The following is an 18,479-nucleotide window of genomic DNA, read 5'->3' on the forward strand; positions in this document are numbered from 1 at the left end:
GATAAATAGAGCAGAATAGAAAGGCAGAAAAAAGGAAGATAAATTAAAGGAATGGATTGTACAGGCAGAGCTGAAAAAGGCATTACAGATAAAGATATGCAACACAGAGATGTTAACCTGATTAACAAAATATAAGATAGTCAGTCTATGACTGAAAGAGCTGCAAGAGACAGAAGTGCTTGAAAGTTGCTCAGAAGACTTGTTGCTGCTGATGCAACACGAATGGCTAATTATGATGAATATAATACTGAGGGATTCCACTTCAATTCAGGTCTACCAGGTACCACACCAAAAAACTGGTAGACAATTTAATGCCCTGTCATCTTAAGATATGAAATGATAGGGGTAAGCAATGAAACAGATCTGAAAAAAAAAAAAAATAGACAATACCCCTGTTATTTGATCTCTGTTTACAACTAGATTGTGAATAAGTTTTCCAAGACTTTCAAGAACAGCAACAGGTGCCACATTAAAATATATCATAGTAAAAAATAAAGGACTTCACCCTCACAAAAGACAAATCACTCAAGTATTCTGGACTGCAGGGAAAAATCCAATCTCAGCAAAGATGAAAAACTACTATCCATCTTTAAGCAAGTGTAATATTTAATAGTGACTGCTCTTTAAAATCTGAATGGCTTTTCAAGGGGAAATTTTAAATACTCCATTATTTTTTCATATCAAATGCCTTCAAAAAATAAAATTAAACCTCCTTTGCAAAACTGAATTTACATAATGTAGATAAAAACAGTAGTTTCAATTCCCTATCAAGAATGAATATAAAAAAGCACTGTCTGATTGCAAAATAAGTTAATTTTAAGAACTAGTTACTGATGTTATTTATTAAAGCATTTTACATACCTACTATCACTTGGATACAATTAGGAGATCCTGTACTTGTTTATGGCCATTATTAAACTTTTCATGAAAAAGGTGTGTAATTTACAAGCTTTGGACAAATTAACTTTCAAAGGGATTCTTCAGACTTACAAAAATAGCATATCATCCTTATTTTCGAGCCTCAACTTTTGCAGCTGAAATGAAATTAAAACAAAACACAAAAAAAAACCCAAACCCAAATATATTTTCTCATAGGCTAGTTGAATTTTTTCTTCTCTTACCATCACCCTTGGATCATCTCCTTGTTACAGATCTGAACACAGTGAACAGAGAACAGCAGTGCAGCATCTGTCATTCCTCAGTCTACATCCCATGCAGTGCTTTTTGTGTAAGTTCAGCAGAGAGTTCCCGTTAGGAAAGAGACAATGCAACGATATTGTTGTGTTTCTTTGAGGCCAATTGGCTGAGTTGCTCAGAATTATGGTGCCTGTATAAACCCCTGAGGGCTGGTTCTTGTGGCTTCTCTTGCTAAAGAAAAGAGGTGGTATGCCTCCTTCCCAAAGGTCGGCCCTGCATCCTGTTCCTCATGCAGAAGCAAAACCAGCAAGCCTGGCCCTCCAAAGCTCATTATCTCACTGTGCAACATCTTCTCCCATATCCTTTCTGCTATCTCTTTCTTTCCCAGAACATAAGCTAGCCCAAGCTCAATCTTTTGGGCAGCAAAATCACGTTTTTTACAGCGCTAATAAACCTTGAATCGGCTTAATTTAGAAATATTACTCTGCGCCTTTCTCCAAAGGGAACAAAGGAAGTGTGTGATCAGACACACTCTTTCTCTACTCTCCAAAATGAAAAACAAATACATAGAAGGATGACATAGATCTCTTTATTAGTACTGGCATAACAATTTAGGGAAACTGTATAGACAAACAGAATGTAGACTAACAGTGAATTGCTTTGCTCTAGAAGGAATTATTCTCCCTTGATACCACCTGAATTTGCCTTGAATGGAAGGAGAGGCAAAAAGGACTCATAAAGTCAGATAACCAAAAATAAACTTAATGAGAAAAAGCAGATGGATATTTGTCTTGCCATTTTATTGATTTAGCTTTTAATTTCTACATGAAGACCTCTGCAAAACCTCAGAAAATTCAGCCAAGGATGGTATGGCTGTTGACCCCATTGGAGGAGTAAAATGATTGTAATGCATTGAAGAATTTTGAATCCCCAGTCTCCTAGATGACTTGCAGCTAGGGAGAGCAGTAGTGAGGCATCCTCTCTCCAGGCAGTAGCTCCTAGAAGGAGGATCACAGTACCATGATCCCAGTTATAGTCATTCTGCAGAGATGACGTCCACTGCTTTTCCAAAAACACTTCTCCAAAAAACCATTCTTCTTTGCCATAACATAAGCCTTTGTAAGAACACACAAGTGACTTAATCAAAACTACCCCCAGTTACAGCATAGGTCCTCTGCACCTTTGTGAAGTGCAACAGCAAAGTAGCCACTGCTGTAATTAATATATTTATCAAATGTAATATGACTGAACAGCATTGTTCCAACTTTACTTTTTCCACCACAGTATTCTCCATGACCAGGATAAAGCAACAGTCTCCTTGTGCCATATAACTTCTTCAGCCCAGCCTACTTTATGCCTAAATTCAAAATACACTATTTTATTTTTTCCAGTTCAAACACTATGAAAATTTAAACAAACAAACAAACAAACAAACAAACAAACCTTTTCCAAATCAATCGTAGCTATTCTACTGAATAATTTGACCTAATAACAGCCTGATTGATTCCTGTACCAGGGTGTCTGTGACATTGAGATGTTTTGAATTACCCTTATTATAGAGGGGATAACTGTTTACAGGATATTATGTATATAAGCAGATTTTCTCTTTTAGTCTTAGCTCTGTGAACAGGGCTAGCCCTGAGGCAAAGCCTAAGGCAGAAAATGAAATACATTTTTAAAGGCTGTTTGTTAATTGAGCCCTAAACTGCTTTCCTGTTCCTTGCCAGTTTTATCCTAACATAAGAACAAATCAATGTTAAGGCAGTCTGCCAGATGCTGGCCAACTCAGACTACTTTGAGCTTTCTCTCTCTTCCTTGGCAGCTGAAATCTCTCAGCACTATTCAAATTATGCTCAGCATCTAGCAGCATTCAGCCCTAAATGGGCTGCAAGCTGCATATGAATATTTTAATTACATGCTGCTAGGCAGAAAGAAAACAACCAGCTATGCACAGGCAAGTCAACTAAGAACTTGTAAGCTCTGTGACAGCAATGGATTTATAATTTCAGCCTGTTTATTATGCTTTGGGCATCTTTCTCTAAAAGGTTGTGTTTAAGGCACTGCCAGCTAGGTGCCTTGTTTGAAAAAGAGAAGTGCAGTTGTTTTGTTGCCCTCCTGCAATCAGTGCAGAAATTGAAGAGAAAATAAAGGAGTTTCTCAGACCACATGTCTGAAATTCACCGTTTTCCTGAAGGCCATTGGACTAAAGGAGGATGATCAGTAGCTTTCAAGAAAGAAGGAGACTGCATTTGGCAGCAAGAGGAGGAGGAGGGGAGAGAAGAGGTTGAATGCCAGCCAGGTTCCTGTTTCAGACCAGAATCAAATGTACTGGACAGACATGAAGCACCCAACTCCTGCATATTTTCCATGGTGAGACTTCCCAAAAACACCCTCTGATGGGGCTGGAGCCTTTCCCAAAAGCATCAACTAACTAAGCACCCCATTTTTGCATTTCACTTCCCCTTTAGAACTCTGATTCACTGTCTAGGGATTTGGACGACCAGAAGATAAAATAGGAAGAGCCAGCAGTGAAATAGCAGGGAGGAGCTTTGTTGACCAGACAAAGCCTGAAGGGATAAAGGTGAGAGACAGGCAGTTATGGGGAGTCTACATGGAGATTTGAGCTGCAGTACGATACAGGGGGATGGTGAAGCTGCTTGGACGAATGTGAAAGTGGAGTGAGGTGACCCTGGCAGACATCCCTAAACTGTTGTCAAATGGCCTCTAAGAAAGAGCTGTACAAATACCTGAACTGAAAAGAAAGAAGTTCAGTAATCCAATAGGCCTAAATAGCCTAAAATAAATTTTCAGTGATTTCTCCTTGAGTATCACTCTGCAGAAGTCATTTTTTAAAACATCCTTCATCTCTTTACTAGCCTACCAACCAGCCAGGCAAAGCTGGAAAATAAGCCTGTTTGGAACAACAAACACCAAGCTGATTTAGGAGGAGAGAGAGAATTGTTTGGCATTTTTTTTGTCTTTATTTTTAACTTAGCAGTGAAAGGGAGGGAAAGAGAATGAATTTGACACTTGCATGACATTTCCAGTTTAACACTGAACTTCTATTTCCCCACTAGAATGCAAGGTGCATCAGCTACCAGATGCTTTTAAGAGCTTGGGGAAATGAAAAGAAATATACTTTTTCCTGTCTAGATACTCTACTTTAAGCTGTCTACAATCACATTTTTCTGTTAAAAGTCACTGTACTTTACTTTAAAAAAAACTTCAGGATTGCTAAAAAAACAAAAAACAAACAAACAAACAAACAAAAAATCAAAATTCAGTATCATCCTGCAGTCCTAATCTGCTTTTCATCAAAAAGCTTCTGTATCTCCTAAAAGCTTTGATGAACCTGATAAGATACAAAGGTTGAGGCAGAGACCAAGTGAATCTCAAGCACCTAGTAAAGTTTTGTTCTCACGCCAAATAAACTGTGAAAGAATTGCATTGAAGAAAAGAAAATTTCAGAATATTTGGTCACAGACTTTATGGGGCCATTAGTTTTACTAGACTTGATTGCATGCACTCTATAAAAATACCTAACAAGACTGAAAGAACTTCCACATTTAACCTAAATGTAATCAAATACAGGAAAACAAAATAGACCTGAATATTAGGATTTCTAATCCAATGGACAATTCATGAGCTTGGACTGTGTCCCCACAGTCTTAGTAAACCTATGCCTGATAATCTATACAATGAACAATAATATCATTATCAATTCAATTCTTCCCATATTTGGATAATACATTCCTCCTAGCAATGTCTTGGATGTCTTTTTATAAATATGAACAACAATGTTTACATAGATCCTCTATACTGTTCAAGACAAAACTTATTAAAATATTTGGTAACAACAACCCCCTGCAGCTCTGCAGGGGGCATGGTGGCTGGAAAGCTACCTGGTGGAAAAGGACCTGGGGGTGCTGGTCAACAGCAGCTGGATACGAAGCAGTGTGTGCTCAGGTGGCCAAGAAGGCCAATGGCATCCTGGCCTGTGTCAGCAATAATGTGGCCAGCAGGACCAGGCAGGGATTGTCCCCCTGCACTCAGCACTGGTGAGGCCACACCTTGAATGCTGTGTTCAGTTCTGGGCCCTTCATGACAAGAGAGACACTGAGGGGCTGGAGCGTGTCCAGAGAAGGGCAACAGAGCTGGGGAAGGGTCCAGAACACAAGACTTGTGAGGAGCAGCTGAGGGAGATGGGGGTGTTTAGACTGGAGAAGAGGAGGCTCAGGACAGACTTTATATTCTCTCTATAGCCACCTGAAAAGACATTGCAGAAAGGTGGCAGTCAGTCTCTTCTGACACGTATCAAGTGAAGGGATAAGAAGAAATAGCCTTAAATTGTGCTTAGGGGAGGTTCAGATTAGATACTATATTTTATTTTTTTACATTGATAGGGCTTAGGCATTGAAACTAATTGCCCAGGGAGGTGGTGGAGTCACTGTCTCTGGAAGTTTTCAAAGAGGCATCTGGATGTGGCACTTGGGGATATTGTTCAGGGGTGGTTACGGTGGTGCTGGGTCAACAGCTGGGCAAGATAGTTTTGAAGGTCTCTTTCAACACTGATGATTCTGTGATGTAAAGAGGTGGAGTTTTGAAGCTATAGTAAATAGCAGTAGACGGCCCTGACATGAGTATATGGCTTGGAATTCATTCCAAGGATTCTCTTTTCAAAATGTCAGTGTTAAGCCCCTTGAGCAAATTATCACTTTTGTCTTCACTCTATGGCCATTAGTTAAGCCCTTATATTTATCAGCACTAGTAATCAAAAATCATTAAGTACAGTCAGAGGCAAGCAGACTTCATCTCTGGGTTCAGAAGTGTTTGAAATCCTTGCCAAGAAAGGCCTCTCCCTCCTGATTTAGCATTAAGTTGCAAAATAAACCATCCCGCTAAATTGCATTTCTCAGCTTGAGAACCACAAACAAAACCCAAGTAAATGAGTGTTTATTAGAATGAGCTTGACATAATGACTTCCCACCAAAAGACTATCCATGATACATCTATAGATTGCTATCTATGATAGCTCCATAATAATGTATTTTGTTACGTGGACATTGCTGACAGGTGATTACATGGGTTTTCATCACAAAGGACTTGAAAATTAAAACTGTTTTCCAAAAAGTCCAGATTGTAAAGACTGAATTAGGCACAAGAGTTATTTTGGTTTTGTTTGAGGGGTTTTTGGCAGAATTACCTGGATACGGAACAGTTTCTGTTTCTTGAAAATTGGCCTAGACCTGAAGAAAAGCAACCTAAAGCTGTATAGCAATAGGCATGCAGGGCTGAAATCTCTCTTTCAGCACACACATTCATAACTTTTTGATGATACAGTCAGCATCTTCCAGCATTTGAAGTGAGGCTTGATCAACTCAGTTTCCTCTTTGACACAACTTGTCAACTAGTTCATTTCTTTATATTTGATGTTTATTTTGTAAATGTTATGGGTTTCCAAGACATCCAGCATCTTGCAATGTATCATTGCATTTTTCCATTAAGAATGCTGAAAAAAAAACCCTGCCAGCTCAAATATGCTTTAGAGTCAAATTAACTGGGCACATCTCACTGATCAATGTCAAGGTCAATTAACTGTAAGTTCACTAGGTCCAAGGAACAAGTCCCAAAACCCAGAATATTCAGAATGCAGATGAACAGTGGATGTGGAGAAGCAAAAAAAAGAAAGTATTACAGGAATATCAGTTTCTCTGTGATTACACTATACTCAGAGTTTACAAGGGGGAATTTGTTCCAAACACAAACAATATCAGAATGAACTTCAGAAAAGGGGAATAGGAAAACCACATAAAAATTTTCCCAAAAACTTGATCTAACTCCAACTGACTTAGAATGATTCATTCTCTTCATTGAGCCCTTTTAGAAAAGCAAAATAGAAAATATGTAGGCTTCCAGACTGATCCTTACAAAAAGGTCAGTAATAAAACATAACTCATTTTCTGGTTATCTCAATAGGACAACTGATAATAACTGAATATAATTTCTGTAAATTTTAAGGAAGCCAGAGACAGAGAAGTAGGAGACAGGAAGCAGTGTCTATTTCTCATCCTCTATTACCTCCTTCAATGACTTTTAGATGTGGGAGTCCTTGAAATCTAGAGAGGGATTTATCTTATATGGATGCCACCGATATGCATGCTTCTCTCTAGAACTGTATCTTGAGCTAGTTACCTGAAGCTCTCTAGAGGAAAGAAATACATATTTTTAGGCAGGACCATCCAACCTATTTTGTGGCTGCTTTTGCAGCTTTACAATACAATAAGACTTTGTTCAAGACAGTCCTGTTCCTTATTGTCTATAAAGGAAATCTCAGTGATTCACTCCAAAGCTGAAGTTTACTCTAGAGATCTCTAAGATTAGATATGTCAAGGCTTACTTACCCCTAGGGCCTATAGAAAAGCATACAAACTTGTCTGGTGTAGAGGAAAGTGAAATCTTTGCCAGAGGAGATGGCAGGAGTGTGTCAGAAAAAGAACTATGAAGTTTTCTGTTCGATGCCTGCAATCAAGGTGACATCTGGCTCATGTTGTGCAATTTGCCTGTTTGACCTGAAAAGCAGAGATCTACTTCTTGCAAACCCCATGTATTTGGCCTGTAAGGCATAAATCTGAAAAATAAATTTTTGGAAGGCTGAGAAGGGCAAATCTCACTTTCCAGACCAGTCACAACCTCTAAATAATCCTTTTATGTGGTCATGACAGGGACAGCACTCTTGGTCATGTAAATGGAAAGAGCCAAGATTTTTTGAAAGAACAAAGCAATGTCATGGTTCATGAGTGTATGAAACATACTAGGATGGTGCCATCAGCACTGAAAGGATAGTTTTCAGAATGTCCCTGCACTTACTATTACTACTGGGAGCTCCTCTTTCTGTATTTCATTTTGGATTGCCATGCCTCCCCAGGAAAGCCACAATGAATCACACTCTGCAAGCCATTCACTTCATCAGGTATGTCCTGTAAGACCCAAGACCTTTTGTGGATGTAGCCCAAACATCCATCTGTGGCTTGGACTGTCCCTCCAATGAGTTTTGGAAATAAGACGTCTATAGATTTTTCAAAAATTGCGTCTTTATACACATCGTGAAAATTGGAACTTCTATCAGTAGGTAAACAAAGAAAATATTACATTCAAATTTTTATTCCCATGCTCTTTACTCCCACACACTACATTTAAATATTCCCTCAAGTACATTATCAAATACACAATAAAACCCTAGCCAGTGATAATGATGATAATAAGAGAAAAGTGTCCTGGCAGGTGTCTAATAGAACATAGTCACTCAACAGGAAGTGTCTGGTACCATTTAGTATCAATATCTCTCAAGCTCATTAATTTTTTTTCAGATTTCAACATCCAGAAGTCATCAATTCCATTTTTTTTCCAGTTAATAAAATTTTTCTTCCTTTTGTCCACAATTATTGACAAGACTATTATCTAAATGAGTATTAGCTCTTTCTTAATTAGCAGGCAATTCAGCTGTGACTTGCACACAAAACCTTGTCTATTTTAATAAATGGTTACATCGCTTTACCAGTGTTGAGCAATTAATTAACTCAGAAACTGCATTTGGTTTTTCATGCATTTTCCTGGCATTTGTATTGTGTACTAACCCATGCCACTGTCACATTGACTAAAGTTTTATTCCCAATCTAGATTGCTTATGAAATATATTAAAAAAAAAAAAAGTCAATTATTGGCTTGGAACAGGAATTCTTCTCTGACACCTATTTTTCCTACTCTTCAAGAGCAGCCAGCTGACTTCTATCTGCCTAAGTGGACTACAGTCACCTGCTTACATGTCTAGAAACCTGCACAACTCAAAATAATATTTTGCTTTCAGATCATTCCCCCCCCATTTCCTATGCTTATTTAGTATGTATAAATAAGGCCTGGGACCTCAGACCTGATTCCTTACAGCCATTCACAGCAGTGAATATAATGCAGGTCTAAGCCATCACAGAAGCTGCCCATGATATTTGTCAACTTCAACAGGGCTGTACTAACACCAGTTTCAAGCCTTGCTTAGGGTATTTTACATTCACTTTGCCATAGCATGCATGATTACACAAGCTGCAGGGCAGAAAAGTGAATTACTCAGCCCTCTTTCCTCCTCCGCCCACATGTTTTATTTGTATGTAAAGCACCTACTCCATTCCCAGAGATATATAGCTAGGTAACATAAGCAAACTAATGAGGTATAGCCTTGGGGCGTGTCAGCTCTTTGTGCCTTAAAAGTGCCTACCTTTCCAAACATAGAATTGCTATTCAAATATTGTTCCTGGCTTTGTTAACTAATAATAAAACCACATGAAAATATAGCACCATGTCACCCACTGTTTATAAGCTCCATACAAGATGAATAGGTAGCTCGAGTGGGCAGCCTGCACATTCTGTCCTGCCTATTAAGGTTTTTAAGATCAGTTTTTTATCATGCATCTCAGGAAATGTTTGTCTTATCAATGAGCACTGTGCATAGGCTGTCAGAGCATATTGCAGTCCATTCTCCTGTGGGGTTGTTTTGACTTGTCAACTCAAGTAGAAGAATGCAAGTAATTTATATGAGCATTTTGCATTAGAGTATTGAATACATTCTGGTTTTAATTAGGAGGAATAAGAATTGGTTGCAACAAGATCTAAATGCCTGTTGCAGCTCAAAGGATATCAAGAGTTCTCACATTAAAACTGGCACATTGCAGCTGATTCTGATTCATGGCTGTCTACTCTTCAGTGGATGCTTCAGATAATTCACCTGTGAACATTTCTTTTATCACTGTAGGCCCATCTTTCTCCTCTCTACATCCATATACATTCTGTTGGCATTGAATCTTGTTCTGAATCATTCTGCTCTGTGATTCTAAGGAAATTCACACAGCTTTTCAAAAGACACAAAGTGCTTACCTCTATTCCAAACTCTGAGCATCAAATAGAAAGATTTAACATGGAATGTACTCATGCCAATGCCAGCATCATCCCAGCAGTAAGGGCTGTCAGTCTTGTAATGGCAGCTGCTCTGTCTATGTCAATGTCACACAACAAACCAGTAACAAGCCTTCAAAGAGTGTCTTTCCACCACGCATTTAAGGGGGCTTCATAAATCGCAGCTTATTCACAGATGCAAAGACATGCCTGTGATAGTTATCAATTTTCAGATAACAATTCCATGAGTTAAGAGGTTTAGTGAGATATTTAAAGTTACATAGCAAGATAGCTGGAAATAGAGTGCATACTTTCAAATCCTGGCATGGTGTTTGCTACTTAACAATCTTGTCTTACACCCACAACCTGACTGGAACAGCAGCAGGATGCAATTTCAGTGCATAGACCCAGTTTTGCTATATTCTATGTTCCCTTTTACTTATAAGTAAATCACTGAGAAATCTAGCACAAAGAAAAAAGTTGGGGCTAGATCCTCAGCAGGGATAAACCACCTGAGCTCCATTACAAGTAGTAGCTACCATAGTCTTCAGCATAAGTAAAAGATTATTATTAAGTTTTTCTATCAAGCACATAAATATAATTTAGCTCCTTTGTAGAATTCTCTCTTTTAGTAGGATGACAAGGACTCTATGTAGATGAAGTCTCTTTCACTAAACTATCAGTTTATTAGTTAACAGGCATTCTTATCTGACTGTTAAAAGGTTGATCAAATTTTTTTTTGTTTAACCATGCTATTTTTATTCATATGTTAAAAACTGTTTCAATGATCATTTATTTTCAGAATATCTGAATATTTTGAGTTGGAAGGGACTCACACAAATCATCCAAGTCCAACTCCTGGTCCTGGTTCTACTTTATACACAGAGAAACCACTATTTAGTGCCAGAACAAGCTTTTCTTGTTCAACAAGATTGATCTACCATACTTCCTGAACTGGTAAATTTGATGGGTGACAAAGTGAATAACCTTAGAAGTTTGATGGCATTCCCCACTAAGCCTCACTAAAGTTCTAGTATTGTCAAGCAGCACGTGTGCCTCAACCTCACAGCTGCCACCCAAAGGCAATCCTGCTGAAATAATGATAGCTGCAGTGTTTCATCAAAATGTAAATTCCATGGCAAAAGACTGCTGTGATAAATGGCGGGAGCCAAAGAGGAAAGTCCGCATGGGATCAGGCTGAGGAGCCCTGACTGTCTCATTTGCAGCTGTTATCAGTGCCCAAGGAACAGTGCCGGGATTCCTTGGCCCTGTTGTTGGCATGGTCTAGCAGAGACCAAGGAGTCACTTGTCTCACCCAAGCTAGAGAGGCACTGTGGGCTTCAAGTAGCACCTTCAGCTCCTGGGCCTGCACTGAAACAAACACTGCTCTAAATTCGGAGACACGACGCGAAGCCTCTCTCCGTTTCCGAAGCGGTCGCGTCGCTTCAGTGCCAGCCGCTATTTTGAGCCCTGGTTTTGGCTGCTGTTGTGAAGGTGGCCAAGAGAGGGCAGCCGGCCCTTGGCTACTCCGCTGCCCGGCGCGGGCCCGGCCGAGCCCCGGGCCGGGCTGGCGTGAGCCCTGATCCGCGACCAGCGCCGGGCAGCGGCCGCCCCTAGGGCCGCCGGAGAAGGGCATTTCTGGCCTGGCTGCACAGGTGTCCCTCATGAAATGGGTCCCATGCACGGATGAACGGGCACACGAATTACTTTCTCCAGAAATACCTGTTTTTATTTAAAAGTGAGACGTATCAGAAATAGCCCTGGTGGATTTCATGGCTCAGGTGCTCGGGGAAGCAAGCGTGTGTGCTGGTGCTGAGGCTGACAGGACAGGACAGGTTTATTTGCTTGCCCTTCTTGATATAGTAAGTGGCATTTGATAAATGGTTGTCGGACCACTGAAATCTAATAACATGGATCACTACAAGATGATTACAGCCCCTGAACATTACTGGCACTATATGAGTGAATAATAACCTTGCCGTTTTTGACAAGGGGATATGTAATCCTCAGGGTGTTCAGGGACAAGGTGTGATTTCTAAAACTTGGTCAGGAAAGGCATTAAAAATTATAACGTCGTTGGCTGAGAAGCCTTCCCCGTGGATTTTAAAGATTTGTGACTATGATAAATAAAATCACTCTCTTAATCAACCCTTTCCAATATAATTTATGAATGCTCTGTTCAAAACAGCGTATCATAACAATATGGGAGAAGGTTGATGTAGACACATTGATGCATACATACATACTAAAATACAGATATTGCCAGTACAAGGATAAGATAAAAGCAAACTGACATAAATAAAATCCTCATAAGGACATTTTAAAAATACGGTTCCTTAACACAATGTACCTGCCAAAGTATTCAACTGATTTTACATCATGTCAGGTAATAGCTAGCAACGCTTTCAGTTGCCCAGGCAAGCTTTCAGTTTCAAGCTAGTAATCAATGGGCAGAAACACAATTCACCATGCTTGATAGGTGAGCTAGCAAGGCAGTAATACCTCTGAGAAAATGTCAGGAGTGATATGTGCACACTCTTTCTGTCTTTAGTGCTGAATCCAGACCTGCTTTCAAAGGCAAACTGACACTATAATTACAAGCTTTTTCTGTTGACATCAGGCAGAGATTATCAAGGACAGTCCAGCAGAATGATAACGTAAGATTGACCAATAAATATACATGTCCTCATATTTTGCACTGCAAAAAAAGGATCTTAAAGTTAGACTGGTTTTCACACCTCAAAAACCTTTTCATCAATTGCAAAGAAGAGAAGACATTCACATATACAGATATCTCCTTCAAAAGAAGCATACTGAAAGTAGCTACTGGATCCAATTTAAAATATTGCTATTTTTAAATAATCTTCATAGCAGAAGTAATGTAACCACGACACATTTAAGACCTGGAATAATCACTAATATGTACAAGTTCAAGTGCAGAACTTCGTGATGCAAAAACTCAGCTGTGAGGTTTAGGTTTTGCCTGAAGCAATCCCTGCCAGTAGTCCCACTGAAAGCAGAGCATACTCTCAGTGAAATGCTATTAGGGGAAATAACAGGGGGAGAAGAAAAGCTTAAAGCATCCAGTTTAAAATTCTCATAATGCCTTTCACAGATAACCCTGACTGCTGCTCCAAGTTCCCACCACATGTGCCAGCACCTTATGCCCTTGTTAGCAATGCCACTTCTCTTCCCCGGGATCGAAGACCTGCCCGAGTTTTTGCTCCCATCCAATATCAGCACCCACCCTGAATCCTCACACCACTCCCCCTGGAACAGCCTCAGCACCAGCTGCACAAGCTGAGCTCTAATAAGGCTCAGCAGAACACAGCATCAGGTCCCAGTCAGTGCTCTGCCTAGGACACTGCTTGGCTCTCCTATCAGGCCCACGCAGGCTGTCCAAATTGTAGCTCTGCTTTTGTTCCAATTGCACTGTTAACACAAGAAAGCCCATGACTGCAACAAGGGAAACATCATTTTGACCCATTCTTGTATGTCTCAGTACCACCGCAGAGCAGCACAATGTGATTCTAGGGAGAGATCTCACCATAATGCAAAGCCTTTGGCTGCTGGCTGAGAAACTGAGAAACTCCTCAAGACACAAAGTCCTTCACAATGCCTGAGAAAGAGGAGACAAAAATGCATTTGTCAGCAGCAAGCTGTGAGGACACAACTGTACTGTCCTCCAGGTGCGTCCTATTACAAACCCTATCCCCTCCATGTAAAGACCTATCAAGACAGATGTCCCTGTAGCAAAGTTTGGCCACCAGACGCCTGCAGCTGGCCAGTACAATATGGTGGCCATTCACACAGAGAAGGGAGGGAGGCAGGTGCAGGGGGAAGTAGAGGTAAGGCAGACCAGGAGGGAGGCCTGGCAGGACAGACATTGAGGAGACAGGGACCAGGCAGTGGCTTCCCCCACAGGTATGGTCCCAGCACCTCTCCTGAGAAGAAAGAGCCAGGGTGAAGGCATTCATGAGGTTCCTGTCCAGATTCAAACTGGACCTCAGGAAAAAAGGCCCTAGGGACTGGTGGAGAGGCAGCAGATCCTTCCTGGCAGTGTTTTCAGGCACTGGGAGGAAGCAGGTGCAACCCTGGGCAGCCTCTGAAGCTCCAGTGGTGCTTCCTGTCAAGGAGGATGCCCTGACGGCTTGTTGGTCATTGGCCTATTCACTGAGGCTGAAAAAAGGTCTCTGTCTGTTCAAATCAGGTGACCCCATACTTCTGCCTCTCTACTGTGGATGTATCTGAACTCTTCATATAAAAATACCTTGGGTGCTGAAAAAACCTCACCTCAAAACACCACTGTTTGTTTCAGGAGAACAAACTGAGTGACAGTCAGCTGCTCAGAGTCACACCTTCGTGGCAGGAGGGAAGAACTATATTATTCTCATAATGAAGTCGAAAATCTAAAAAGAAAAAGGCAGCCATATACTACACTTCTGCAAAACGATATCTGAAATGCACCCAATTTCTCTATAACTATTAGCATGGGGCAGTTATTACAAAGGAGTTTATCCAGAGCTGCCAAGATTGTGCTAAAATCAGTAATGAAGACTATACAGCTAGTAAATGGTGAGATCCCCAAGGACAGGAGTAGAGGTGCTTAGGAATGTCATGGAAAAAGATCAGAAGCTACAGCTGCAAGAGCAGGATAAACATAGCTATCTACATTTTGCTTTTATGTTTTCCTAGATAGACATATCTGTAGGTATGTGTCAAAAATCATCTGCAAACTCATGGCAGGCACATCCTTGTTGTACCCACATGACACAAACAGACTTGTAAGGTTTGCCTTTCATTTTCAGTGGCATTGAGACAACAGCTGCAACCTGCCTTATTGTGGAATTAATCATAGCCAGGCCTAGAGAGACACCTTCTGCATTGCCAGTGACTGACAGGTATCTAATACATCAGGAAAGGGAAGGAATGCTGACTGAAGAGCTCAATGTGACCCGACAACCTTCCCCTTCACCCCAGAAAAATCAAACGTATCCTGGGCTGCATCAAAAGAACACCCCACCTGGAGTGCTACGTCCAGGTCTGGGAGCCTGATAGAGACAAAGACCTGTTAGAGCAAGTCTAATGTCTTTCAGAAAAGGGGCAGGTTTAGCTCAGATAGGGGGAAACTCATTTCTGTAAGGGTGGTGAGACACTGGTACGGAGAAGCTGGGGCTGTGCCATTCCTGGAAGTGTTCAAGGCCAAGTTGGATGGGGCTTGGAGCAACCTGCTCTAGTGGAAGGTGTCCATGTCTGTGGCAGGGGGGTGGAACTAGATGATCTCAAGGCTAAGATTAGCTTTGGTGTAGCCAGGGGCTTTAAATTGCATGAGTGAAGATTGCTGCTGTATTGGCTACATCCAGCTAGTGATTTACAATGGTAATTCTGAGTACTTTAAAGGAGAAAGAAGATGAGAAAAAAGGAAAAAATAAGTATTCCTGCAGAAATTTTGGTTGTCTGCAGCACTAGAACAAGTCATTTAAGTGGAAGCAATAACAGAACAAAGTCATTAATGGGAAAGAGGCAACATGCATAGCCATCTCAGAACTTTGGCCTTCAAAACTGCTTCCCCCACATACAACTTCTTCCCTTCAGCACCTATATGGAAGACATGATGTGGCTAACTCTGCTATTCAAAATCACACTGCAGTTTAATGCCTAATAAAAGCAGTGTAAAATTTCTATACAGAGCTGAATAGATTCTTGCAGACTGCAGAGGATGGGGGTCTATCCACTGGGGCCACTCTAGCTGAGTTACTGAGGAACTTTTAGATTTGTTGCAACCACTGCTCATCCCAGAGACAGCAGAATAGCATCCTCAAGAGAAAATTATTCCATTTTTCATTCAGAGGATTTTACCTTAAAGACCTGCTGCTGTATATTCTAGGTGTGAAATGAGAGAACCCAAAGTGTTCTCTGAAGTTTAATTGGAAGAGTATAAGGGGAAAAGAGAACAGCTTTATGTCTGACTTGAAAAACATTCTGCCACACTGTAGCCCAGTTCAGCACAGCTGGGACATTTTATTCAGAGACTAAACTAAAGAAGCTGATTTCTTGCCCAGGGTAAGAAAAACAGGAGAGTTTCTGGAGATAAGCATGGAACAACAACAACAACAACAAATTTAAAGTCCTTTTGGTTTGAGTAATAGATGAAGTACTTTTGATAAGAAAAACAGATGTGTGGGGTGTGTGTCCTGATCCCTTATCACACCCAGTCTTGGATGGTAGCTGATGGGAATCCTACTCCTACAGCTGGTTTGTGTCAGTCTGAGGCTGTCCCAGGGTGGGGACACCCTGTACAGATAGCTGTGCCACAGCAAGTCAGAGCTGTACAGATGAGAGCAAGATAAAACCCTTCAACAGTGCTCTGAATGTCAAAGAAAAATCTATCTTCCATTCAACAGACACTGGGAAACAGCACAGGAAGTGTGAGTTTCATGGTTTTAGTCTAGCTATATCCACTTTGAAAAAAAAGGCAAGGAGCTGATTTGTGAACAGACTACCTAATTTCACTCATATAATAATATAATAAATTCTCCATTTTTGTTTGACCCAGACAGTTACTTCAGTTTAAAAAAGAGACAGAGAGAGTTCTCAGAGTTATTAAATTTTATATCTGTGTCAAGCAAGCTGTAGTTTCTGGTTTTCCTTATATCTTTTACTAGTTCTTGAAAGCACTTAAATAAAAATAGGGTCATACATGTGGAAGGAGGCAATATGCCATGAACAGGATGGAGTAGTGCTTATGCACAGTAGTGCTGTTTACAATGTTTTTTGTTTTCATTGAACAATGCACAAGGACCTCTTATATCTCGGTGAGTCAGAGCTCATAAGTGTTATCTACCTGTTCTATCACTTCACTTTTCCTTTGTTTCCCATCAAGTCTCATGCTTCTGGAGGTAAAGCCATGGCACAGAAATCCAAACAAGGTTCAGCCCACCCCAGCAACACAGCTGGGGTTGCACATGTCCTCAGCTGCAGTCTCTGGGTCCACATTCTTCACATTTGACCAGAAAAGGACTTTTCTCTTGAAGTATATTAACCATACCGGAGCAGTTATTATTTCTCTAAGCTTGCCTGTAGTTTAAGCATCAGCATCTAAGCTGTGTGAAGTATGACATTTGTTTCCTCAGAGAATGGGGGTCCATATATTGCACTGATCTCAACTCCACTTTTAAGATCTCTTTAACCAGCTTTCTGTGTCCTTTTGCACAGTTGCATAACCAGGTCTGACAAGCTGTATGAGGAGGTTTCCATTCACAAATCAGACTTTGGCACAGAAATTATGTGTTCAGGCAGGCTGTGGCTTGTCCACAGCTTTTTTCAGAAGCTTTTTGCATCTGTTTTACAGAATAATTCATTAAATGTGATGCTAAGAAGCAAACAGGAAAAAAAAACAAACAAACAAACTAAAAAAATTGAAACAGGATGGACATATTAGTTCTCAACACAATGCTTTAGCTTGTGCTATGAAATCTAAATTCTACCATGGAGATGTGGTGGTACCAGCCACAAACATAGCAAGCATGTTCTCTAAGTCTATTAAAATGTTGTGAAAGCCAGACATATTTAAAGAAGCTTTTAACACATTAGCTGCTATGCATTACAGGCAACATTTGTAAAATATTAACTGCTTTATTGCTGATTTTGTTTTGAGTCATATATTGTTTAATTAGGATTTTACTCATGAGCAGATGGTTTTCTTCATTAAATCATAACATATTCTACCCAAATGGAAGCAGCTGGATTTTTGAATGCACTATAATTTATTTCCTACATGCCAGAAACCACTCTGAAGGGAATCCAGACTATAATCATTCCATTTGTTTTCATTGGAGCTTATTTACAATAAACTTGGAAAGTTTTTAGAAAACAGAAGTCAAGTGTAGGGGACATTTGTCAGCAGTAGCAATTTTCTATTATTGAACTTGGTACTAAATCTGTATTCATGGAAGTACTTCCAGATGTGCATAAATGATAGTCATAGCATGCTATGTGTTGTATACAGATACTGGTACAAGAAAACAGCATGCAAAGAGTTTCCATAATATATAACAAAACAGGCAAAGGACGAGAAAAAAATGTTGGGTTTTATTTTCCCATTTGATGACGAAAAACAGAAAAATAAACTTGGATAATAAGAAACATCATCAAAGTCCCAAAGACTCTCTCTGGCAGCCAGAATGAATCCCTTACAATTTCTCTGAACTGAGCTGCAAATGCCACATGCCCTAAAATACTTTATAATTTTTTTCAGTGCATTTCACAAAATGTTTTTCTTAGGAAGGCTTTTTCTTCAATTACTGGGTTCCAGTCTTCCCTTTACAAAGCAGGGCAGAGTTGAAGATCCCAGATTACATTCTTACTGCTTCACATACCATGCACTGATATGCAGAATCATC

At 40.2% G+C, this 18,479-nt stretch overlaps 1 protein-coding gene across 6 annotated transcripts in view; it reads right to left on the minus strand.

The window, feature by feature from the left end:
- The window catches only part of LOC128808808 (protein TUNAR), a 160,219-nt gene that overhangs the window by 66,782 nt on the left and 74,958 nt on the right, over positions 1–18,479 (minus strand). Inside the window, exon 1 of one of the 6 annotated variants that reach the window (XM_053980365.1) lies at positions 11,393–11,519. The exons of 4 other annotated variants lie outside the window; for them this stretch is intronic. The gene's annotated coding sequence lies outside the window, so the exon portion shown is untranslated. Of the gene's footprint in view, positions 1–10,059; positions 10,165–11,392; positions 11,520–18,479 lie in introns of those variants that run through there. One more of the 6 variants, XM_053980364.1, reaches the window with a different exon arrangement.

The sequence above is a fragment of the Vidua macroura genome, chromosome 6 (genome assembly GCF_024509145.1).
Source record: "Vidua macroura isolate BioBank_ID:100142 chromosome 6, ASM2450914v1, whole genome shotgun sequence".
NCBI lineage: Eukaryota > Metazoa > Chordata > Aves > Passeriformes > Viduidae > Vidua > Vidua macroura.